General features: G+C 40.6%; 8 non-coding genes across 8 annotated transcripts; all 8 read right to left on the bottom strand.

The window, feature by feature from the left end:
- Nucleotides 1–454: 454 nt before the first annotated feature.
- Nucleotides 455–527, bottom strand: trnav-cac (transfer RNA valine (anticodon CAC)). The gene has a single exon. It is a non-coding gene; the product is annotated as a tRNA-Val (tRNA).
- Nucleotides 528–3,135: 2,608 nt separating this feature from the next.
- trnav-cac (transfer RNA valine (anticodon CAC)) lies at nt 3,136–3,208 on the bottom strand. The gene has a single exon. It is a non-coding gene; the product is annotated as a tRNA-Val (tRNA).
- A 129-nt stretch (nt 3,209–3,337) lies between these two features.
- trnav-aac (transfer RNA valine (anticodon AAC)) lies at nt 3,338–3,410 on the bottom strand. Its single transcript has one exon. It is a non-coding gene; the product is annotated as a tRNA-Val (tRNA).
- A 2,406-nt stretch (nt 3,411–5,816) lies between these two features.
- Nucleotides 5,817–5,889, bottom strand: trnav-cac (transfer RNA valine (anticodon CAC)). Its single transcript has one exon. It is a non-coding gene; the product is annotated as a tRNA-Val (tRNA).
- Nucleotides 5,890–6,018: 129 nt separating this feature from the next.
- Nucleotides 6,019–6,091, bottom strand: trnav-cac (transfer RNA valine (anticodon CAC)). The gene has a single exon. It is a non-coding gene; the product is annotated as a tRNA-Val (tRNA).
- A 10,134-nt stretch (nt 6,092–16,225) lies between these two features.
- Nucleotides 16,226–16,298, bottom strand: trnav-cac (transfer RNA valine (anticodon CAC)). Its single transcript has one exon. It is a non-coding gene; the product is annotated as a tRNA-Val (tRNA).
- A 5,689-nt stretch (nt 16,299–21,987) lies between these two features.
- On the bottom strand, nt 21,988–22,060 carry trnav-cac (transfer RNA valine (anticodon CAC)). Its single transcript has one exon. It is a non-coding gene; the product is annotated as a tRNA-Val (tRNA).
- A 2,674-nt stretch (nt 22,061–24,734) lies between these two features.
- On the bottom strand, nt 24,735–24,807 carry trnav-cac (transfer RNA valine (anticodon CAC)). Its single transcript has one exon. It is a non-coding gene; the product is annotated as a tRNA-Val (tRNA).
- Nucleotides 24,808–25,584: the final 777 nt, after the last annotated feature.

A 25,584-nucleotide genomic window follows, 5' to 3' on the forward strand; every position in this document is an offset into this window, starting at 1 on the left:
GGATAGATTTTATTTTATTTCATCCATTTTAGTATAAGGCTGTAACGTAACAAAATGTGGAAAAAAGTAAGGGGTCTGAAAACTTTCTGAATGCACTGTACCTATGCAGGCTAGCTTCTTTTCCTTTGCTAGCCAGCCAACTAAATCTATCACACAATCACATCAAGCAGCTGAAATGACAGAAAACGATCTACATTTTTGTTTGTTTTACCTTGGATTATATTGCCATTTCTTTGGATATATCCATTACAATGACCCTGATAAATGAATTTGCCTGGCTCAGAGAAGCTGTCAGTCTGGTCACATTCATACAGATCACATGGTGGAGGTCCCCAAAAAAACGGCAACATTGATCCACAGGTCGGAGAGGTAGACAGCAAGGTTTAGACAAACCTCAACAGTTTCAAACCAAATGCTAGCCTTTTGGCATTGGGAAATATTGAATATTACAAAATGTTTCCGCCCGGATTCGAACCAGGGACCTTTCGCGTGTGAGGCAAACGTGATAACCACTACACTACGGAAACCAAACTTTTGGAAAACTAAGGGTGTGACTGACTTTCGCGTGTGAGGCGAACGTGATAACCAATACACTACTGAAACTAAAGTCTGACTAGCAAATACTGAGAAGTGCGAAGGACCAATTTGTTAAAATGTGTTTCCGCCCGGTCTCGAACCGGGGATCTTTCGCGTGTTAGGCGAACTTGATAACCACTACACTACGGAAACCCAATGAGTGGAGTACTAAGGGTGTGGGTGACTTTGGCTGGGTGGGACATTTATCGCTCTCAGAATCTAATGAAATCAGAAATTACTTAGTCAATTAATTAAACAATAAGGCTTGAGATGCCGGGAATTATTGTGTGCAGCGGCTCTTGGAAGAGGCTTGGTGGTTCAAAACTTCTTCCATTTAAGAGTGATGGAAGCCACTGTGTTCTTGGGTACCTTCAATGCTGCAGAAATCACCAATCATTTGAATTTACCACAGGTGGACTCCAATCAAGTTGAAGAAACATCTCAAGGATGATCAATGGAAACAGGATGGACCTGAGCTCAATTTCCAGCCTCATAGCAAAGGGTCTGAAAATGTATGTAAATAAGGTATTTTTAAAATATTTTTTTCATTAATAAAAACGATATGTTATCGCTTTGTCATTATGTGGTATTGTGTGTAGATAGATTTTATTTTATTTCATCCATTTTAGTATAAGGCTGTAACGTAACAAAATGTGGAAAAATGTAAGGGGTCTGAAAACTTTCCGAATGCACTGTACCTATGCTGGCTAGCTTCTTTTCCTTTGCTAGCCAGCCAACTAAATCTATCACACAATCACATCAAGCAGCTGAAATGACAGAAAACGATCTACATTTTTGTTTGTTTTACCTTGGATTATATTGCCATTTCTTTGGATATATCCATTACAATGACCCTGATAAATGAATTTGCCTGGCTCAGAGAAGCTGTCAGTCTGGTCACATTCATACAGATCTCATGGTGGAGGTCCCCAAAAAAACGGCAACATTGATCCACAGGTCGGAGAGGTAGACAGCAAGGTTTAGACAAACCTCAACTGTTTCAAACCAAATGCTAGCCTCTGGGCATTGGGAAATATTGAATATTACCAAATGTTTCTGCCCGGTTTCGAACCGGGGACCTTTCGCGTGTGAGGCGAACGTGATAACCACTACACTACGGAAACCGAATGATTGGGAAACTAAGGGTGCCACTGACTTTCGCGTGTGAGGCGAACGTGATAACCAATACACTACTGAAACTAAAGTCTGAATAGCAAATACTGAGAAGTGCGAAGGACCAATTTGTTAAAATGTGTTTCCGCCCGGTCTCGAACCGGGGACCTTTCGCGTGTTAGGCGAACGTGATAACCACTTCACTACGGAAACCCAATGAGTGGAGTACTTAGGGTGTGGCTGACTTTGGCTGGGTGGGACATTTATCGCTCTCAGAACCTAATGAAATCAGAAATTACTTAGTCAATTAATTAAACAATAAGGCTTGAGAAGCCGGGAATTATTGTGTGCAGCGGCTCTTGGAAGAGGCTTGGTGGTTCAAAACTTCTTCCATTTAAGAGTGATGGAAGCCACTGTGTTCTTGGGTACCTTCAATGCTGCAGAAATGACCAATCATTTGAATTTACCACAGGTGGACTCCAATCAAGTTGAAGAAACATCTCAAGGATGATCAATGGAAACAGGATGGACCTGAGCTCAATTTCCAGCCTCATAGCAAAGGGTCTGAAAACTTACGTAAATAAGGTATTTTTAAAATATTTAATGGGTATTATGGCTCTTTCTGTGGAACTCAATTTGGGATATTATGTGAGGTAGACATGAGAAGCCGGGAATTATCGTGTGCAGCCGGAACTTGGAAGAGGCTTGGTGGTTCCAAACTTCTTCCATTTAAGAGTGATGGAAGCCACTGTGTTCTTGGGTACCTTCAATGCTGCAGAAATGACCAATCATTTGAATTTACCACAGGTGGACTCCAATCAAGTTGAAGAAACATCTCAAGGATGATCAATGGAAACAGGATGGACCTGAGCTCAATTTCCAGCCTCATAGCAAAGGGTCTGAAAATGTATGTAAATAAGGTATTTTTAAAATATTTTTTTCATTAATAAAAACTATATGTTATCGCTTTGTCATTATGTGGTATTGTGTGTAGATAGATTTTATTTTATTTCATCCATTTTAGTATAAGGCTGTAACGTAACAAAATGTGGAAAAAAGTAAGGGGTCTGAAAACTTTCCGAATGCACTGTACCTATGCAGGCTAGCTTCTTTTCCTTTGCTAGCCAGCCAACTAAATCTATCACACAATCACATCAAGCAACTGAAATGACAGAAAACAATCTACATTTTTGTTTGTTTTACCTTGGATTATATTGCCATTTCTTTGGATATATCCATTACAATGACCCTGATAAATGAATTTGCCTGGCTCAGAGAAGCTGTCAGTCTGGTCACATTCATACAGATCTCATGGTGGAGGTCCCCAAAAAAACGGCAACATTGATCCACAGGTCGGAGAGGTAGACAGCAAGGTTTAGACAAACCTCAACTGTTTCAAACCAAATGCTAGCCTCTGGGCATTGGGAAATATTGAATATTACAAAATGTTTCCGCCCGGTTTCGAACCAGGGACCTTTCGCGTGTGAGGCGAACGTGATAACCACTACACTACGGAAACCGAATGATTGGAAAACTAAGGGTGTCACTGACTTTCGCGTGTGAGGCGAACGTGATAACCAATACACTACTGAAACTAAAGTCTGAATAGCAAATACTGAGAAGTGCGAAGGACCAATTTGTTAAAATGTGTTTCCGCCCGGTCTCGAACCGGGGACCTTTCGCGTGTTAGGCGAACGTGATAACCACTACACTACGGAAACCCATTGAGTGGAGTACTAAGGGTGTGGCTGACTTTGGCTGGGTGGGACATTTATCGCTCTCAGAACCTAATGAAATCAGAAATTACTTAGTCAATTAATTAAACAATAAGGCTTGAGAAGCCGGGAATTATTGTGTGCAGCGGCTCTTGGAAGAGGCTTGGTGGTTCAAAACTTATTCCATTTAAGAGTGATGGAAGCCACTGTGTTCTTGGGTACCTTCAATGCTGCAGAAATGACCAATCATTTGAATTTACCACAGGTGGACTCCAATCAAGTTGAAGAAACATCTCAAGGATGATCAATGGAAACAGGATGGACCTGAGCTCAATTTCCAGCCTCATAGCAAAGGGTCTGAAAACGTACGTAAATAAGGTATTTTTAAAATATTTAATGGGTATTATGGCTCTTTCTGTGGAACTCAATTTGGGATATTATGTGAGGTAGACATGAGAAGCCGGGAATTATCGTGTGCAGCCGGAACTTGGAAGAGGCTTGGTGGTTCCAAACTTCTTCTATTTAAGAGTGATGGAAGCCACTGTGTTCTTGGGTACCTTCAATGCTGCAGAAATGACCAATCATTTGAATTTACCACAGGTGGACTCCAATCAAGTTGAAGAAACATCTCAAGGATGATCAATGGAAACAGGATGGACCTGAGCTCAATTTCCAGCCTCATAGCAAAGGGTCTGAAAATGTATGTAAATAAGGTATTTTTAAAATATTTTTTTCATTAATAAAAACTATATGCTATCGCTTTGTCATTATGTGGTATTGTGTGTGGATAGATTTTATTTTATTTCATCCATTTTAGTATAAGGCTGTAACGTAACAAAATGTGGAAAAAAGTAAGGGGTCTGAAAACTTTCTGAATGCACTGTACCTATGCAGGCTAGCTTCTTTTCCTTTGCTAGCCAGCCAACTAAATCTATCACACAATCACATCAAGCAGCTGAAATGACAGAAAACGATCTACATTTTTGTTTGTTTTACCTTGGATTATATTGCCATTTCTTTGGATATATCCATTACAATGACCCTGATAAATGAATTTGCCTGGCTCAGAGAAGCTGTCAGTCTGGTCACATTCATACAGATCGCATGGTGGAGGTCCCCCAAAAAACGGCAACATTGATCCACAGGTCGGAGAGGTAGACAGCAAGGTTTAGACAAACCTCAACTGTTTCAAACCCAATGCTAGCCTCTGGGCATTGGGAGATATTGAATATTACAAAATGTTTCCGGCCGGTTTCGAACCAGAGACCTTTCGCTTGTGAGGCGAACGTGATAACCACTACACTACGGAAACCGAAAGATTGGAAGACTAAGGGTGTGACTGACTTTAGCGTGTGTGGCGAACGTGATAACCAATACACTACTGAAACTAAAGTCTGAATAGCAAATACTGAGAAGTGAGAAGGACCAATTTGTTAAAATGTGTTTCCGCCCGGTCTCGAACCGGTGACCTTTCGCGTGTTAGGCGAACTTGATAACCTCTACACTACGGAAACCCAATGAGTGGAAAACTAAGGGTGTGGCTGACTTTGGCTGGGTGGGACATTTATCGCTCTCAGAACCTAATGATATCAGAAATTACTTAGTCAATTAATTAAACAATAAGGCTTGAGAAGCCGGGAATTATTATGTGCAGCGGCTCTTGGAAGAGGCTTGGTGGTTCAAAACTTCTTCCATTTAAGAGTGATGGAAGCCACTGTGTTCTTGGGTACCTTCAATGCTGCAGAAATGACCAATCATTTGAATTTACCACAGGTGGACTCCAATCAAGTTGAAGAAACATCTCAAGGATGATCAATGGAAACAGGATGGACCTGAGCTCAATTTCCAGCCTCATAGCAAAGGGTCTGAAAATGTATGTAAATAAGGTATTTTTAAAATATTTTTTTCATTAATAAAAACTATATGTTATCGCTTTGTCATTATGTGGTATTGTGTGTAGATAGATTTTATTTTATTTCATCCATTTTAGTATAAGGCTGTAACGTAACAAAATGTGGAAAAAAGTAAGGGGTCTGAAAACTTTCCGAATGCACTGTACCTATGCAGGCTAGCTTCTTTTCCTTTGCTAGCTAGCCAACTAAATCTATCACACAATCACATCAAGCAGCTGAAATGACAGAAAACTATCTACATTTTTGTTTGTTTTACCTTGGATTATATTGCCATTTCTTTGGATATATCCATTACAATGACCCTGATAAATGAATTTGCCTGGCTCAGAGAAGCTGTCAGTCTGGTCACATTCATACAGATCGCATGGTGGAGGTCCCCAAAAAAACGGCAACATTGATCCACTGGTCGGAGAGGTAGACAGCAAGGTTTAGACAAACCTCAACTGTTTCAAACCAAATGCTAGCCTCTGGGCATTGGGAAATATTGAATATTACAAAATGTTTCCACCCGGTTTCGAACCGGGGACCTTTCGCGTGTGAGGCGAACGTGATAACCACTACACTACGGAAACCGAATGATTGGGAAACTAAGGGTGTGACTGACTTTCGCGTGTGAGGCGAACGTGATAACCAATACACTACTGAAACTAAAGTCTGAATAGCAAATACTGAGAAGTGCGAAGGACCAATCTGTTAAAATGTGTTTCCGCCCGGTCTCGAACCGGGGACCTTTCGCGTGTGAGGCGAACGTGATAACCACTACACTACGGAAACCGAATGATTGGAAAACTAAGGGTGTGGCTGACTTTGGCTGGGTGGGACATTTATCGCTCTCAGAACCTAATGAAATCAGAAATTACTTAGTCAATTAATTAAACAATAAGGCTTGAGAAGCTGGGAATTATTGTGTGCAGCGGCTCTTGGAAGAGGCTTGGTGGTTCAAAACTTCTTCCATTTAAGAGTGATGGAAGCCACTGTGTTCTTGGGTACCTTCAATGCTGCAGAAATGACCAATCATTTGAATTTACCACAGGTGGACTCCAATCAAGTTGAAGAAACATCTCAAGGATGATCAATGGAAACAGGATGGACCTGAGCTCAATTTCCAGCCTCATAGCAAAGGGTCTGAAAACTTACGTAAATAAGGTATTTTTAAAATATTTAATGGGTATTATGGCTCTTTCTGTGGAACTCAATTTGGGATATTATGTGAGGTAGACATGAGAAGCCGGGAATTATCGTGTGCAGCCGGAACTTGGAAGAGGCTTGGTGGTTCCAAACTTCTTCTATTTAAGAGTGATGGAAGCCACTGTGTTCTTGGGTACCTTCAATGCTGCAGAAATGACCAATCATTTGAATTTACCACAGGTGGACTCCAATCAAGTTGAAGAAACATCTCAAGGATGATCAATGGAAACAGGATGGACCTGAGCTCAATTTCCAGTCTCATAGCAAAGGGTCTGAAAATGTATGTAAATAAGGTATTTTTAAAATATTTTTTTCATTAATAAAAACTATATGCTATCGCTTTGTCATTATGTGGTATTGTGTGTAGATAGATTTTATTTTATTTCATCCATTTTAGTATAAGGCTGTAACGTAACAAAATGTGGAAAAAAGTAAGGGGTCTGAAAACTTTCCGAATGCACTGTACCTATGCAGGCTAGCTTCTTTTCCTTTGCTAGCCAGCCAACTAAATCTATCACACAATCACATCAAGCAGCTGAAATGACAGAAAACGATCTACATTTTTGTTTGTTTTACCTTGGATTATATTGCCATTTCTTTGGATATATCCATTACAATGACCCTGATAAATGAATTTGCCTGGCTCAGAGAAGCTGTCAGTCTGGTCACATTCATACAGATCGCATGGTGGAGGTCCCCAAAAAAACGGCAACATTGATCCACTGGTCGGAGAGGTAGACAGCAAGGTTTAGACAAACCTCAACTGTTTCAAACCAAATGCTAGCCTCTGGGCATTGGGAAATATTGAATATTACAAAATGTTTCCACCCGGTTTCGAACCAGGGACCTTTCGCGTGTGAGGCGAACGTGATAACCACTACACTACGGAAACCTAATGATTGGAAAACTAAGGGTGTGACTGACTTTCGCGTGTGAGGCGAACGTGATAACCAATACACTACTGAAACTAAATTCTGAATAGCAAATACTGAGAAGTGCGAAGGACCAATCTGTTAAAATGTGTTTCCGCCTGGTCTCGAACCGGGGACCTTTGGCTGGGTGGGACATTTATCGCTCTCAGAACCTAATGAAATCAGAAATTACTTAGTCAATTAATTAAACAATAAGGCTTGAGAAGCCGGGAATTATTGTGTGCAGCGGCTCTTGGAAGAGGCTTGGTGGTTCAAAACTTCTTCCATTTAAGAGTGATGGAAGCCACTGTGTTCTTGGGTACCTTCAATGCTGCAGAAATGACCAATCATTTGAATTTACCACAGGTGGACTCCAATCAAGTTGAAGAAACATCTCAAGGATGATCAATGGAAACAGGATGGACCTGAGCTCAATTTCCAGCCTCATAGCAAAGGGTCTGAAAACTTACGTAAATAAGGTATTTTTAAAATATTTAATGGGTATTATGGCTCTTTCTGTGGAACTCAATTTGGGATATTATGTGAGGTAGACATGAGAAGCCGGGAATTATCGTGTGCAGCCGGAACTTGGAAGAGGCTTGGTGGTTCCAAACTTCTTCTATTTAAGAGTGATGGAAGCCACTGTGTTCTTGGGTACCTTCAATGCTGCAGAAATGACCAATCATTTGAATTTACCACAGGTGGACTACAATCAAGTTGAAGAAACATCTCAAGGATGATCAATGGAAACAGGATGGACCTGAGCTCAATTTCCAGTCTCATAGCAAAGGGTCTGAAAATCCATGTAAATAAGGTATTTTTAAAATATTTTTTTCATTAATAAAAACTATATGCTATCGCTTTGTCATTATGTGGTATTGTGTGTAGATAGATTTTATTTTATTTCATCCATTTTAGTATAAGGCTGTAACGTAACAAAATGTGGAAAAAAGTAAGGGGTCTGAAAACTTTCCGAATGCACTGTACCTATGCAGGCTAGCTTCTTTTCCTTTGCTAGCCAGCCAACTAAATCTATCACACAATCACATCAAGCAGCTGAAATGACAGAAAACAATCTACATTTTTGTTTGTTTTACCTTGGATTATATTGCCATTTCTTTGGATATATCCATTACAATGACCCTGATAAATGAATTTGCCTGGCTCAGAGAAGCTGTCAGTCTGGTCACATTCATACAGATCGCATGGTGGAGGTCCCCAAAAAAACGGCAACATTGATCCACTGGTCGGAGAGGTAGACAGCAAGGTTTAGACAAACCTCAACTGTTTCAAACCAAATGCTAGCCTCTGGGCATTGGGAAATATTGAATATTACAAAATGTTTCCACCCGGTTTCGAACCAGGGACCTTTCGCGTGTGAGGCGAACGTGACAACCACTACACTACAGAAACCGAATGATTGGTAAACTAAGGGTGTGACTGACTTTCGCGTGTGAGGCGAACGTGATAACCAATACACTACTGAAACTAAAGTCTGAATAGCAAATACTGAGAAGTGCGAAGGACCAATCTGTTAAAATGTGTTTCCGCCCGGTCTCGAACCGGGGACCTTTCGCGTGTTAGCCGAACGTGATAACCAGTACGCTACGGAAACCCAATGAGTAGAATACTACGGGTGTGGCTGACTTTGGCTGGGTGGGACATTTATCCCTCTCAGAACCTAATGAAATCAGAAATTACTTAGTCAATTAATTAAACAATACGGCTTGAGAAGGGTGGGTATTATGGCTCTTTCTGTGGAACTCAATTTGGGATATTATGTGAGGTAGACATGAGAAGCCGGGAATTATCGTGTGCAGCCGGAACTTGGAAGAGGCTTGGTGGTTCCAAACTTCTTCTATTTAAGAGTGATGGAAGCCACTGTGTTCTTGGGTACCTTCAATGCTGCAGAAATGACCAATCATTTGAATTTACCACAGGTGGACTCCAATCAAGTTGAAGAAACATCTCAAGGATGATCAATGGAAACAGGATGGACCTGAGCTCAATTTCCAGCCTCATAGCAAAGGGTCTGAAAACTTACGTAAATAAGGTATTTTTAAAATATTTAATGGGTATTATGGCTCTTTCTGTGGAACTCAATTTGGGATATTATGTGAGGTAGACATGAGAAGCCGGGAATTATCGTGTGCAGCCGGAACTTGGAAGAGGCTTGGTGGTTCCAAACTTCTTCTATTTAAGAGTGATGGAAGCCACTGTGTTCTTGGGTACCTTCAATGCTGCAGAAATGACCAATCATTTGAATTTACCACAGGTGGACTCCAATCAAGTTGAAGAAACATCTCAAGGATGATCAATGGAAACAGGATGGACCTGAGCTCAATTTCCAGTCTCATAGCAAAGGGTCTGAAAATGTATGTAAATAAGGTATTTTTAAAATATTTTTTTCATTAATAAAAACTATATGCTATCGCTTTGTCATTATGTGGTATTGTGTGTAGATAGATTTTATTTTATTTCATCCATTTTAGTATAAGGCTGTAACGTAACAAAATGTGGAAAAAAGTAAGGGGTCTGAAAACTTTCCGAATGCACTGTACCTATGCAGGCTAGCTTCTTTTCCTTTGCTAGCCAGCCAACTAAATCTATCACACAATCACATCAAGCAGCTGAAATGACAGAAAACGATCTACATTTTTGTTTGTTTTACCTTGGATTATATTGCCATTTCTTTGGATATATCCATTACAATGACCCTGATAAATGAATTTGCCTGGCTCAGAGAAGCTGTCAGTCTGGTCACATTCATACAGATCGCATGGTGGAGGTCCCCAAAAAAACGGCAACATTGATCCACTGGTCGGAGAGGTAGACAGCAAGGTTTAGACAAACCTCAACTGTTTCAAACCAAATGCTAGCCTCTGGGCATTGGGAAATATTGAATATTACAAAATGTTTCCACCCGGTTTCGAACCAGGGACCTTTCGCGTGTGAGGCGAACGTGACAACCACTACACTACAGAAACCGAATGATTGGTAAACTAAGGGTGTGACTGACTTTCGCGTGTGAGGCGAACGTGATAACCAATACACTACTGAAACTAAAGTCTGAATAGCAAATACTGAGAAGTGCGAAGGACCAATCTGTTAAAATGTGTTTCCGCCCGGTCTCGAACCGGGGACCTTTCGCGTGTTAGCCGAACGTGATAACCAGTACACTACGGAAACCCAATGAGTAGAATACTACGGGTGTGGCTGACTTTGGCTGGGTGGGACATTTATCCCTCTCAGAACCTAATGAAATCAGAAATTACTTAGTCAATTAATTAAACAATAAGGCTTGAGAAGGGTGGGTATTATGGCTCTTTCTGTGGAACTCAATTTGGGATATTATGTGAGGTAGACATGAGAAGCCGGGAATTATCGTGTGCAGCCGGAACTTGGAAGAGGCTTGGTGGTTCCAAACTTCTTCTATTTAAGAGTGATGGAAGCCACTGTGTTCTTGGGTACCTTCAATGCTGCAGAAATGACCAATCATTTGAATTTACCACAGGTGGACTCCAATCAAGTTGAAGAAACATCTCAAGGATGATCAATGGAAACAGGATGGACCTGAGCTCAATTTCCAGTCTCATAGCAAAGGGTCTGAAAATGTATGTAAATAAGGTATTTTTAAAATATTTTTTTCATTAATAAAAACTATATGCTATCGCTTTGTCATTATGTGGTATTGTGTGTAGATAGATTTTATTTTATTTCATCCATTTTAGTATAAGGCTGTAACGTAACAAAATGTGGAAAAAAGTAAGGGGTCTGAAAACTTTCCGAATGCACTGTACCTATGCAGGCTAGCTTCTTTTCCTTTGCTAGCCAGCCAACTAAATCTATCACACAATCACATCAAGCAGCTGAAATGACAGAAAACAATCTACATTTTTGTTTGTTTTACCTTGGATTATATTGCCATTTCTTTGGATATATCCATTACAATGACCCTGATAAATGAATTTGCCTGGCTCAGAGAAGCTGTCAGTCTGGTCACATTCATACAGATCGCATGGTGGAGGTCCCCAAAAAAACGGCAACATTGATCCACTGGTCGGAGAGGTAGACAGCAAGGTTTAGACAAACCTCAACTGTTTCAAACCAAATGCTAGCCTCTGGGCATTGGGAAATATTGAATATTACAAAATGTTTCCACCCGGTTTCGAACCAGGGACCTTTCGCGTGTGAGGCGAACGTGACAACCACTACACTACAGAAACCGAATGATTGGTAAACTAAGGGTGTGACTGACTTTCGCGTGTGAGGCGAACGTGATAACCAATACACTACTGAAACTAAAGTCTGAATAGCAAATACTGAGAAGTGCGAAGGACCAATCTGTTAAAATGTGTTTCCGCCCGGTCTCGAACCGGGGACCTTTCGCGTGTTAGCCGAACGTGATAACCAGTACACTACGGAAACCCAATGAGTAGAATACTACGGGTGTGGCTGACTTTGGCTGGGTGGGACATTTATCCTTCTCAGAACCTAATGAAATCAGAAATTACTTAGTCAATTAATTAAACAATACGGCTTGAGAAGGGTGGGTATTATGGCTCTTTCTGTGGAACTCAATTTGGGATATTATGTGAGGTAGACATGAGAAGCCGGGAATTATCGTGTGCAGCCGGAACTTGGAAGAGGCTTGGTGGTTCCAAACTTCTTCTATTTAAGAGTGATGGAAGCCACTGTGTTCTTGGGTACCTTCAATGCTGCAGAAATGACCAATCATTTGAATTTACCACAGGTGGACTCCAATCAAGTTGAAGAAACATCTCAAGGATGATCAATGGAAACAGGATGGACCTGAGCTCAATTTCCAGCCTCATAGCAAAGGGTCTGAAAACTTACGTAAATAAGGTATTTTTAAAATATTTAATGGGTATTATGGCTCTTTCTGTGGAACTCAATTTGGGATATTATGTGAGGTAGACATGAGAAGCCGGGAATTATCGTGTGCAGCCGGAACTTGGAAGAGGCTTGGTGGTTCCAAACTTCTTCTATTTAAGAGTGATGGAAGCCACTGTGTTCTTGGGTACCTTCAATGCTGCAGAAATGACCAATCATTTGAATTTACCACAGGTGGACTCCAATCAAGTTGAAGAAACATCTCAAGGATGATCAATGGAAACAGGATGGACCTGAGCTCAATTTCCAGTCTCATAGCAAAGGGTCTGAAAATGTATGTAAATAAGGTATTTTTAAAATATTTTTTTCATTAATAAAAACTATATGCTATCGCTTTGTCATTATGTGGTATTGTGTGTAGATAGATTTTATTTTATTTCATCCATTTTAGTATAAGGCTGTAACGTAACAAAATGTGGAAAAAAGTAAGGGGTCTGAAAACTTTCCGAATGCACTGTACCTATGCAGGCTAGCTTCTTTTCCTTTGCTAGCCAGCCAACTAAATCTATCACACAATCACATCAAGCAGCTGAAATGACAGTAAACGATCTACATTTTTGTTTGTTTTACCTTGGATTATATTGCCATTTCTTTGGATATATCCATTACAATGACCCTGATAAATGAATTTGCCTGGCTCAGAGAAGCTGTCAGTCTGGTCACATTCATACAGATCGCATGGTGGAGGTCCCCAAAAAAACGGCAACATTGATCCACTGGTCGGAGAGGTAGACAGCAAGGTTTAGACAAACCTCAACTGTTTCAAACCAAATGCTAGCCTCTGGGCATTGGGAAATATTGAATATTACAAAATGTTTCCACCCGGTTTCGAACCAGGGACCTTTCGCGTGTGAGGTGAACGTGACAACCACTACACTACAGAAACCGAATGATTGGTAAACTAAGGGTGTGACTGACTTTCGCGTGTGAGGCGAACGTGATAACCAATACACTACTGAAACTAAAGTCTGAATAGCAAATACTGAGAAGTGCGAAGGACCAATCTGTTAAAATGTGTTTCCGCCCGGTCTCGAACCGGGGACCTTTCGCGTGTTAGCCGAACGTGATAACCAGTACACTACGGAAACCCAATGAGTAGAATACTACGGGTGTGGCTGACTTTGGCTGGGTGGGACATTTATCCCTCTCAGAACCTAATGAAATCAGAAATTACTTAGTCAATTAATTAAACAATACGGCTTGAGAAGGGTGGGTATTATGGCTCTTTCTGTGGAACTCAATTTGGGATATTATGTGAGGTAGACATGAGAAGCCGGGAATTATCGTGTGCAGCCGGAACTTGGAAGAGGCTTGGTGGTTCCAAACTTCTTCTATTTAAGAGTGATGGAAGCCACTGTGTTCTTGGGTACCTTCAATGCTGCAGAAATGACCAATCATTTGAATTTACCACAGGTGGACTCCAATCAAGTTGAAGAAACATCTCAAGGATGATCAATGGAAACAGGATGGACCTGAGCTCAATTTCCAGTCTCATAGCAAAGGGTCTGAAAATGTATGTAAATAAGGTATTTTTAAAATATTTTTTTCATTAATAAAAACTATATGCTATCGCTTTGTCATTATGTGGTATTGTGTGTAGATAGATTTTATTTTATTTCATCCATTTTAGTATAAGGCTGTAACGTAACAAAATGTGGAAAAAAGTAAGGGGTCTGAAAACTTTCCGAATGCACTGTACCTATGCAGGCTAGCTTCTTTTCCTTTGCTAGCCAGCCAACTAAATCTATCACACAATCACATCAAGCAGCTGAAATGACAGAAAACAATCTACATTTTTGTTTGTTTTACCTTGGATTATATTGCCATTTCTTTGGATATATCCATTACAATGACCCTGATAAATGAATTTGCCTGGCTCAGAGAAGCTGTCAGTCTGGTCACATTCATACAGATCGCATGGTGGAGGTCCCCAAAAAAACGGCAACATTGATCCACTGGTCGGAGAGGTAGACAGCAAGGTTTAGACAAACCTCAACTGTTTCAAACCAAATGCTAGCCTCTGGGCATTGGGAAATATTGAATATTACAAAATGTTTCCACCCGGTTTCGAACCGGGGACCTTTCGCGTGTGAGGCAAACGTGATAACCACTACACTACGGAAACCGAATGATTGGAAAACTAAGGGTGTGACTGACTTTCGCGTGTGAGGCGAACGTGATAACCAATACACTACTGAAACTAAAGTCTGAATAGCAAATACTGAGAAGTGCGAAGGACCAATCTGTTAAAATGTGTTTCCGCCCGGTCTCGAACCGGGGACCTTTCGCGTGTGAGGCGAACTTGATAACCACTACACTACGGAAACCAAATGATTGGAAAACTAAGGGTGTGACTGACTTTGGCTGGGTGGGACATTTATCGCTCTCAGAACCTAATGAAATCAGAAATTACTTAGTCAATTAATTAAACAATAAGGCTTGAGAAGCCGGGAATTATTGTGTGCAGCGGCTCTTGGAAGAGGCTTGGTGGTTCAAAACTTCTTCCATTTAAGAGTGATGGAAGCCACTGTGTTCTTGGGTACCTTCAATGCTGCAGAAATGACCAATCATTTGAATTTACCACAGGTGGACTCCAATCAAGTTGAAGAAACATCTCAAGGATGATCAATGGAAACAGGATGGACCTGAGCTCAATTTCCAGCCTCATAGCAAAGGGTCTGAAAAGTTACGTAAATAAGGTATTTTTAAAATATTTAATGGGTATTATGGCTCTTTCTGTGGAACTCAATTTGGGATATTATGTGAGGTAGACATGAGAAGCCGGGAATTATCGTGTGCAGCCGGAACTTGGACGAGGCTTGGTGGTTCCAAACTTCTTCTATTTAAGAGTGATGGAAGCCACTGTGTTCTTGGGTACCTTCAATGCTGCAGAAATGACCAATCATTTGAATTTACCACAGGTGGACTCCAATCAAGTTGAAGAAACATCTCAAGGATGATCAATGGAAACAGGATGGACCTGAGCTCAATTTCCAGCCTCATAGCAAAGGGTCTGAAAACTTACATAAATAAGGTATTTTTTAAATATTTAATGGGTATTATGGCTCTTTCTGTGGAACTCAATTTGGGATATTATGTGAGGTAGACATGAGAAGCCGGGAATTATCGTGTGCAGCCGGAACTTGGAAGAGGCTTGGTGGTTCCAAACTTCTTCTATTTAAGAGTGATGGAAGCCACTGTGTTCTTGGGTACCTTCAATGCTTCAGAAATGACCAATCATTTGAATTTACCACAGGTGGACTCCAATCAAGTTGATGAAACATCTCAAGGATGATCAATGGAAACAGGATGGACCTGAGCTCAATTTCCAGTCTCATAGCAAAGGGTCTGAAAATGTATGTAAATAAGGTATTTTTAAAATATTTTTTTCATTAATAAAAACTATATGCTATCGCTTTGTCATTATGTGGTATTGTGTGTAGATAGATTTTATTTTATTTCATCCATTTTAGTATAAGGCTGTAACGTAACAAAATGTGGAAAAAAGTAAGGGGTCTGAAAACTTTCCGAATGCACTGTACCTATGCAGGCTTGCTTCTTTTCCTTTGCTAGCCAGCCAACTAAATCTATCACACAATCACATCAAGCAGCTGAAATGACAGAAAACAATCTACATTTTTGTTTGTTTTACCTTGGATTATATTGCCATTTCTTTGGATATATCCATTACAATGACCCTGATAAATGAATTTGCCTGGCTCAGAGAAGCTGTCAGTCTGGTCACATTCATACAGATCGCATGGTGGAGGTCCCCAAAAAAACGGCAACATTGATCCACTGGTCGGAGAGGTAGACAGCAAGGTTTAGACAAACCTCAACTGTTTCAAACCAAATGCTAGCCTCTGGGCATTGGGAAATATTGAATATTACAAAATGTTTCCACCCGGTTTCGAACCGGGGACCTTTCGCGTGTGAGGCGAACGTGATAACCACTACACTACGGAAACCGAATGATTGGAAAACTAAGGGTGTGACTGACTTTCGCGTGTGAGGCGAACGTGATAACCAATACACTACTGAAACTAAAGTCTGAATAGCAAATACTGAGAAGTGCGAAGGACCAATCTGTTAAAATGTGTTTCCGCCCGGTCTCGAACCGGGGACCTTTCGCGTGTTAGCCGAACGTGATAACCAGTACACTACGGAAACCCAATGAGTAGAATACTACGGGTGTGGCTGACTTTGGCTGGGTGGGACATTTATCCCTCTCAGAACCTAATGAAATCAGAAATTACTTAGTCAATTAATTAAACAATACTGCTTGAGAAGGGTGGGTATTATGGCTCTTTCTGTGGAACTCAATTTGGGATATTATGTGAGGTAGACATGAGAAGCCGGGAATTATCGTGTGCAGCCGGAACTTGGAAGAGGCTTGGTGGTTCCAAACTTCTTCTATTTAAGAGTGATGGAAGCCACTGTGTTCTTGGGTACCTTCAATGCTGCAGAAATGACCAATCATTTGAATTTACCACAGGTGGACTCCAATCAAGTTGAAGAAACATCTCAAGGATGATCAATGGAAACAGGATGGACCTGAGCTCAATTTCCAGTCTCATAGCAAAGGGTCTGAAAATGTATGTAAATAAGGTATTTTTAAAATATTTTTTTCATTAATAAAAACTATATGCTATCGCTTTGTCATTATGTGGTATTGTGTGTAGATAGATTTTATTTTATTTCATCCATTTTAGTATAAGGCTGTAACGTAACAAAATGTGGAAAAAAGTAAGGGGTCTGAAAACTTTCCGAATGCACTGTACCTATGCAGGCTAGCTTCTTTTCCTTTGCTAGCCAGCCAACTAAATCTATCACACAATCACATCAAGCAGCTGAAATGACAGAAAACAATCTACATTTTTGTTTGTTTTACCTTGGATTATATTGCCATTTCTTTGGATATATCCATTACAATGACCCTGATAAATGAATTTGCCTGGCTCAGAGAAGCTGTCAGTCTGGTCACATTCATACAGATCGCATGGTGGAGGTCCCCAAAAAAACGGCAACATTGATCCACTGGTCGGAGAGGTAGACAGCAAGGTTTAGACAAACCTCAACTGTTTCAAAACAAATGCTAGCCTCTGGGCATTGGGAAATATTGAATATTACAAAATGTTTCCACCCGGTTTCGAACCAGGGACCTTTCGCGTGTGAGGCGAACGTGATAACCACTACACTACGGAAACCGAATGATTGGAAAACTAAGGGTGTGACTGACTTTCGCGTGTGAGGCGAACGTGATAACAAATACACTACTGAAACTAAAGTCTGAATAGCAAATACTGAGAAGTGCGAAGGACCAATCTGTTAAAATGTGTTTCCGCCCGGTCTCGAACCAGGGACCTGTCGCGCGTTAGCCGAACGTGATAACCAGTACACTACGGAAACCCAATGAGTAGAATACTACGGGTGTGGCTGACTTTGGCTGGGTGGGACATTTATCGCTCTCAGAACCTAATGAAATCAGAAATTACTTAGTCAATTAATTAAACAATAAGGCTTGAGAAGCCGGGAATTATTGTGTGCAGCGGCTCTTGGAAGAGGCTTGGTGGTTCAAAACTTCTTCCATTTAAGAGTGATGGAAGCCACTGTGTTCTTGGGTACCTTCAATGCTGCAGAAATGACCAATCATTTGAATTTACCACAGGTGGACTCCAATCAAGTTGAAGAAACATCTCAAGGATGATCAATGGAAACAGGATGGACCTGAGCTCAATTTCCAGCCTCATAGCAAAGGGTCTGAAAACTTACGTAAATAAGGTATTTTTAAAATATTTAATGGGTATTATGGCTCTTTCTGTGGAACTCAATTTGGGATATTATGTGAGGTAGACATGAGAAGCCGGGAATTATCGTGTGCAGCCGGAACTTGGAAGAGGCTTGGTGGTTCCAAACTTCTTCTATTTAAGAGTGATGGAAGCCACTGTGTTCTTGGGTACCTTCAATGCTGCAGAAATGACCAATCATTTGAATTTACCACAGGTGGACTACAATCAAGTTGAAGAAACATCTCAAGGATGATCAATGGAAACAGGATGGACCTGAGCTCAATTTCCAGTCTCATAGCAAAGGGTCTGAAAATCCATGTAAATAAGGTATTTTTAAAATATTTTTTTAATTAATAAAAACTATATGCTATCGCTTTGTCATTATGTGGTATTGTGTGTAGATAGATTTTATTTTATTTCATCCATTTTAGTATAAGGCTGTAACGTAACAAAATGTGGAAAAAAGTAAGGGGTCTGAAAACTTTCCGAATGCACTGTACCTATGCAGGCTAGCTTCTTTTCCTTTGCTAGCCAGCCAACTAAATCTATCACACAATCACATCAAGCAGCTGAAATGACAGAAAACAATCTACATTTTTGTTTGTTTTACCTTGGATTATATTGCCATTTCTTTGGATATATCCATTACAATGACCCTGATAAATGAATTTGCCTGGCTCAGAGAAGCTGTCAGTCTGGTCACATTCATACAGATCGCATGGTGGAGGTCCCCAAAAAAACGGCAACATTGATCCACTGGTCGGAGAGGTAGACAGCAAGGTTTAGACAAACCTCAACTGTTTCAAACCAAATGCTAGCCTCTGGGCATTGGGAAATATTGAATATTACAAAATGTTTCCACCCGGTTTCGAACCAGGGACCTTTCGCGTGTGAGGCGAACGTGACAACCACTACACTACAGAAACCGAATGATTGGTAAACTAAGGGTGTGACTGACTTTCGCGTGTGAGGCGAACGTGATAACCAATACACTACTGAAACTAAAGTCTGAATAGCAAATACTGAGAAGTGCGAAGGACCAATCTGTTAAAATGTGTTTCCGCCCGGTCTCGAACCGGGGACCTTTCGCGTGTTAGCCGAACGTGATAACCAGTACACTACGGAAACCCAATGAGTAGAATACTACGGGTGTGGCTGACTTTGGCTGGGTGGGACATTTATCCCTCTCAGAACCTAATGAAATCAGAAATTACTTAGTCAATTAATTAAACAATACGGCTTGAGAAGGGTGGGTATTATGGCTCTTTCTGTGGAACTCAATTTGGGATATTATGTGAGGTAGACATGAGAAGCCGGGAATTATCGTGTGCAGCCGGAACTTGGAAGAGGCTTGGTGGTTCCAAACTTCTTCTATTTAAGAGTGATGGAAGCCACTGTGTTCTTGGGTACCTTCAATGCTGCAGAAATGACCAATCATTTGAATTTACCACAGGTGGACTCCAATCAAGTTGAAGAAACATCTCAAGGATGATCAATGGAAACAGGATGGACCTGAGCTCAATTTCCAGCCTCATAGCAAAGGGTCTGAAAACTTACGTAAATAAGGTATTTTTAAAATATTTAATGGGTATTATGGCTCTTTCTGTGGAACTCAATTTGGGATATTATGTGAGGTAGACATGAGAAGCCGGGAATTATCGTGTGCAGCCGGAACTTGGAAGAGGCTTGGTGGTTCCAAACTTCTTCTATTTAAGAGTGATGGAAGCCACTGTGTTCTTGGGTACCTTCAATGCTGCAGAAATGACCAATCATTTGAATTTACCACAGGTGGACTCCAATCAAGTTGAAGAAACATCTCAAGGATGATCAATGGAAACAGGATGGACCTGAGCTCAATTTCCAGTCTCATAGCAAAGGGTCTGAAAATGTATGTAAATAAGGTATTTTTAAAATATTTTTTTCATTAATAAAAACTATATGCTATCGCTTTGTCATTATGTGGTATTGTGTGTAGATAGATTTTATTTTATTTCATCCATTTTAGTATAAGGCTGTAACGTAACAAAATGTGGAAAAAAGTAAGGGGTCTGAAAACTTTCCGAATGCACTGTACCTATGCAGGCTAGCTTCTTTTCCTTTGCTAGCCAGCCAACTAAATCTATCACACAATCACATCAAGCAGCTGAAATGACAGAAAACGATCTACATTTTTGTTTGTTTTACCTTGGATTATATTGCCATTTCTTTGGATATATCCATTACAATGACCCTGATAAATGAATTTGCCTGGCTCAGAGAAGCTGTCAGTCTGGTCACATTCATACAGATCGCATGGTGGAGGTCCCCAAAAAAACGGCAACATTGATCCACTGGTCGGAGAGGTAGACAGCAAGGTTTAGACAAACCTCAACTGTTTCAAACCAAATGCTAGCCTCTGGGCATTGGGAAATATTGAATATTACAAAATGTTTCCACCCGGTTTCGAACCAGGGACCTTTCGCGTGTGAGGCGAACGTGACAACCACTACACTACAGAAACCGAATGATTGGTAAACTAAGGGTGTGACTGACTTTCGCGTGTGAGGCGAACGTGATAACCAATACACTACTGAAACTAAAGTCTGAATAGCAAATACTGAGAAGTGCGAAGGACCAATCTGTTAAAATGTGTTTCCGCCCGGTCTCGAACCGGGGACCTTTCGCGTGTTAGCCGAACGTGATAACCAGTACACTACGGAAACCCAATGAGTAGAATACTACGGGTGTGGCTGACTTTGGCTGGGTGGGACATTTATCCCTCTCAGAACCTAATGAAATCAGAAATTACTTAGTCAATTAATTAAACAATACGGCTTGAGAAGGGTGGGTATTATGGCTCTTTCTGTGGAACTCAATTTGGGATATTATGTGAGGTAGACATGAGAAGCCGGGAATTATCGTGTGCAGCCGGAACTTGGAAGAGGCTTGGTGGTTCCAAACTTCTTCTATTTAAGAGTGATGGAAGCCACTGTGTTCTTGGGTACCTTCAATGCTGCAGAAATGACCAATCATTTGAATTTACCACAGGTGGACTCCAATCAAGTTGAAGAAACATCTCAAGGATGATCAATGGAAACAGGATGGACCTGAGCTCAATTTCCAGTCTCATAGCAAAGGGTCTGAAAATGTATGTAAATAAGGTATTTTTAAAATATTTTTTTCATTAATAAAAACTATATGCTATCGCTTTGTCATTATGTGGTATTGTGTGTAGATAGATTTTATTTTATTTCATCCATTTTAGTATAAGGCTGTAACGTAACAAAATGTGGAAAAAAGTAAGGGGTCTGAAAACTTTCCGAATGCACTGTACCTATGCAGGCTAGCTTCTTTTCCTTTGCTAGCCAGCCAACTAAATCTATCACACAATCACATCAAGCAGCTGAAATGACAGAAAACAATCTACATTTTTGTTTGTTTTACCTTGGATTATATTGCCATTTCTTTGGATATATCCATTACAATGACCCTGATAAATGAATTTGCCTGGCTCAGAGAAGCTGTCAGTCTGGTCACATTCATACAGATCGCATGGTGGAGGTCCCCAAAAAAACGGCAACATTGATCCACTGGTCGGAGAGGTAGACAGCAAGGTTTAGACAAACCTCAACTGTTTCAAACCAAATGCTAGCCTCTGGGCATTGGGAAATATTGAATATTACAAAATGTTTCCACCCGGTTTCGAACCGGGGACCTTTCGCGTGTGAGGCAAACGTGATAACCACTACACTACGGAAACCGAATGATTGGAAAACTAAGGGTGTGACTGACTTTCGCGTGTGAGGCGAACGTGATAACCAATACACTACTGAAACTAAAGTCTGAATAGCAAATACTGAGAAGTGCGAAGGACCAATCTGTTAAAATGTGTTTCCGCCCGGTCTCGAACCGGGGACCTTTCGCGTGTGAGGCGAACGTGATAACCACTACACTACGGAAACCAAATGATTGGAAAACTAAGGGTGTGACTGACTTTGGCTGGGTGGGACATTTATCGCTCTCAGAACCTAATGAAATCAGAAATTACTTAGTCAATTAATTAAACAATAAGGCTTGAGAAGCCGGGAATTATTGTGTGCAGCGGCTCTTGGAAGAGGCTTGGTGGTTCAAAACTTCTTCCATTTAAGAGTGATGGAAGCCACTGTGTTCTTGGATACCTTCAATGCTGCAGAAATGACCAATCATTTGAATTTACCACAGGTGGACTCCAATCAAGTTGAAGAAACATCTCAAGGATGATCAATGGAAACAGGATGGACCTGAGCTCAATTTCCAGCCTCATAGCAAAGGGTCTGAAAACTTACGTAAATAAGGTATTTTTAAAATATTTAATGGGTATTATGGCTCTTTCTGTGGAACTCAATTTGGGATATTATGTGAGGTAGACATGAGAAGCCGGGAATTATCGTGTGCAGCCGGAACTTGGACGAGGCTTGGTGGTTCCAAACTTCTTCTATTTAAGAGTGATGGAAGCCACTGTGTTCTTGGGTACCTTCAATGCTGCAGAAATGACCAATCATTTGAATTTACCACAGGTGGACTCCAATCAAGTTGAAGAAACATCTCAAGGATGATCAATGGAAACAGGATGGAACTGAGCTCAATTTCCAGCCTCATAGCAAAGGGTCTGAAAATGTATGTAAATAAGGTATTTTTAAAATATTTTTTTCATTAATAAAAACTATATGTTATCGCTTTGTCATTATGTGGTATTATGTGTAGATAGATTTTATTTTATTTCATCCATTTTAGTATAAGGCTGTAACGTAACAAAATGTGGAAAAAAGTAAGGGGTCTGAAAACTTTCCGAATGCACTGTACCTATGCAGGCTAGCTTCTTTTCCTTTGCTAGCCAGCCAACTAAATCTATCACACAATCACATCAAGCAGCTGAAATGACAGAAAACGATCTACATTTTTGTTTGTTTTACCTTGGATTATATTGCCATTTCTTTGGATATATCCATTACAATGACCCTGATAAATGAATTTGCCTGGCTCAGAGAAGCTGTCAGTCTGGTCACATTCATACAGATCGCATGGTGGAGGTCCCCAAAAAAACGGCAACATTGATCCACTGGTCGGAGAGGTAGACGGCAAGGTTTAGACAAACCTCAACTGTTTCAAACCAAATGCTAGCCTCTGGGCATTGGGAAATATTGAATATTACAAAATGTTTCCACCCGGTTTCAAACCAGGGACCTTTCGCGTGTGAGGCGAACGTGATAACCACTACACTACAGAAACCGAATGATTGGTAAACTAAGGGTGTGACTGACTTTCGCGTGTGAGGCGAACGTGATAACCAATACACTACTGAAACTAAAGTCTGAATAGCAAATACTGAGAAGTGCGAAGGACCAATCTGTTAAAATGTGTTTCCGCCCGGTCTCGAACCGGGGACCTTTCGCGTGTTAGCCGAACGTGATAACCAGTACACTACGGAAACCCAATGAGTAGAATACTACGGGTGTGGCTGACTTTGGCTGGGTGGGACATTTATCGCTCTCAGAACCTAATGAAATCAGAAATTACTTAGTCAATTAATTAAACAATAAAGCTTGAGAAGGGTGGGTATTATGGCTCTTTCTGTGGAACTCAATTTGGGATATTATGTGAGGTAGACATGAGAAGCCGGGAATTATCGTGTGCAGCCGGAACTTGGAAGAGGCTTGGTGGTTCCAAACTTCTTCTATTTAAGAGTGATGGAAGCCACTGTGTTCTTGGGTACCTTCAATGCTGCAGAAATGACCAATCATTTGAATTTACCACAGGTGGACTCCAATCAAGTTGAAGAAACATCTCAAGGATGATCAATGGAAACAGGATGGACCTGAGCTCAATTTCCAGTCTCATAGCAAAGGGTCTGAAAATGTATGTAAATAAGGTATTTTTAAAATATTTTTTTCATTAATAAAAACTATATGCTATCGCTTTGTCATTATGTGGTATTGTGTGTAGATAGATTTTATTTTATTTCATCCATTTTAGTATAAGGCTGTAACGTAACAAAATGTGGAAAAAAGTAAGGGGTCTGAAAACTTTCCGAATGCACTGTACCTATGCAGGCTAGCTTCTTTTCCTTTGCTAGCCAGCCAACTAAATCTATCACACAATCACATCAAGCAGCTGAAATGACAGAAAACAATCTACATTTTTGTTTGTTTTACCTTGGATTATATTGCCATTTCTTTGGATATATCCATTACAATGACCCTGATAAATGAATTTGCCTGGCTCAGAGAAGCTGTCAGTCTGGTCACATTCATACAGATCGCATGGTGGAGGTCCCCAAAAAAACGGCAACATTGATCCACTGGTCGGAGAGGTAGACAGCAAGGTTTAGACAAACCTCAACTGTTTCAAACCAAATGCTAGCCTCTGGGCATTGGGAAATATTGAATATTACAAAATGTTTCCACCCGGTTTCGAACCGGGGACCTTTCGCGTGTGAGGCAAACGTGATAACCACTACACTACGGAAACCGAATGATTGGAAAACTAAGGGTGTGACTGACTTTCGCGTGTGAGGCGAACGTGATAACCAATACACTACTGAAACTAAAGTCTGAATAGCAAATACTGAGAAGTGCGAAGGACCAATCTGTTAAAATGTGTTTCCGCCCGGTCTCGAACCGGGGACCTTTCGCGTGTGAGGCGAACGTGATAACCACTACACTACGGAAACCAAATGATTGGAAAACTAAGGGTGTGACTGACTTTGGCTGGGTGGGACATTTATCGCTCTCAGAACCTAATGAAATCAGAAATTACTTAGTCAATTAATTAAACAATAAGGCTTGAGAAGCCGGGAATTATTGTGTGCAGCGGCTCTTGGAAGAGGCTTGGTGGTTCAAAACTTCTTCCATTTAAGAGTGATGGAAGCCACTGTGTTCTTGGGTACCTTCAATGCTGCAGAAATGACCAATCATTTGAATTTACCACAGGTGGACTCCAATCAAGTTGAAGAAACATCTCAAGGATGATCAATGGAAACAGGATGGACCTGAGCTCAATTTCCAGCCTCATAGCAAAGGGTCTGAAAACTTACGTAAATAAGGTATTTTTAAAATATTTAATGGGTATTATGGCTCTTTCTGTGGAACTCAATTTGGGATATTATGTGAGGTAGACATGAGAAGCCGGGAATTATCGTGTGCAGCCGGAACTTGGAAGAGGCTTGGTGGTTCCAAACTTCTTCTATTTAAGAGTGATGGAAGCCACTGTGTTCTTGGGTACCTTCAATGCTGCAGAAATGACCAATCATTTGAATTTACCACAGGTGGACTCCAATCAAGTTGAAGAAACATCTCAAGGATGATCAATGGAAACAGGATGGACCTGAGCTCAATTTCCAGTCTCATAGCAAAGGGTCTGAAAATGTATGTAAATAAGGTATTTTTAAAATATTTTTTTCATTAATAAAAACTATATGCTATCGCTTTGTCATTATGTGGTATAGTGT

This window comes from Oncorhynchus mykiss, chromosome 8, assembly GCF_057628025.1.
Source record: "Oncorhynchus mykiss isolate SJ-2025 chromosome 8, ASM5762802v1, whole genome shotgun sequence".
NCBI lineage: Eukaryota > Metazoa > Chordata > Actinopteri > Salmoniformes > Salmonidae > Oncorhynchus > Oncorhynchus mykiss.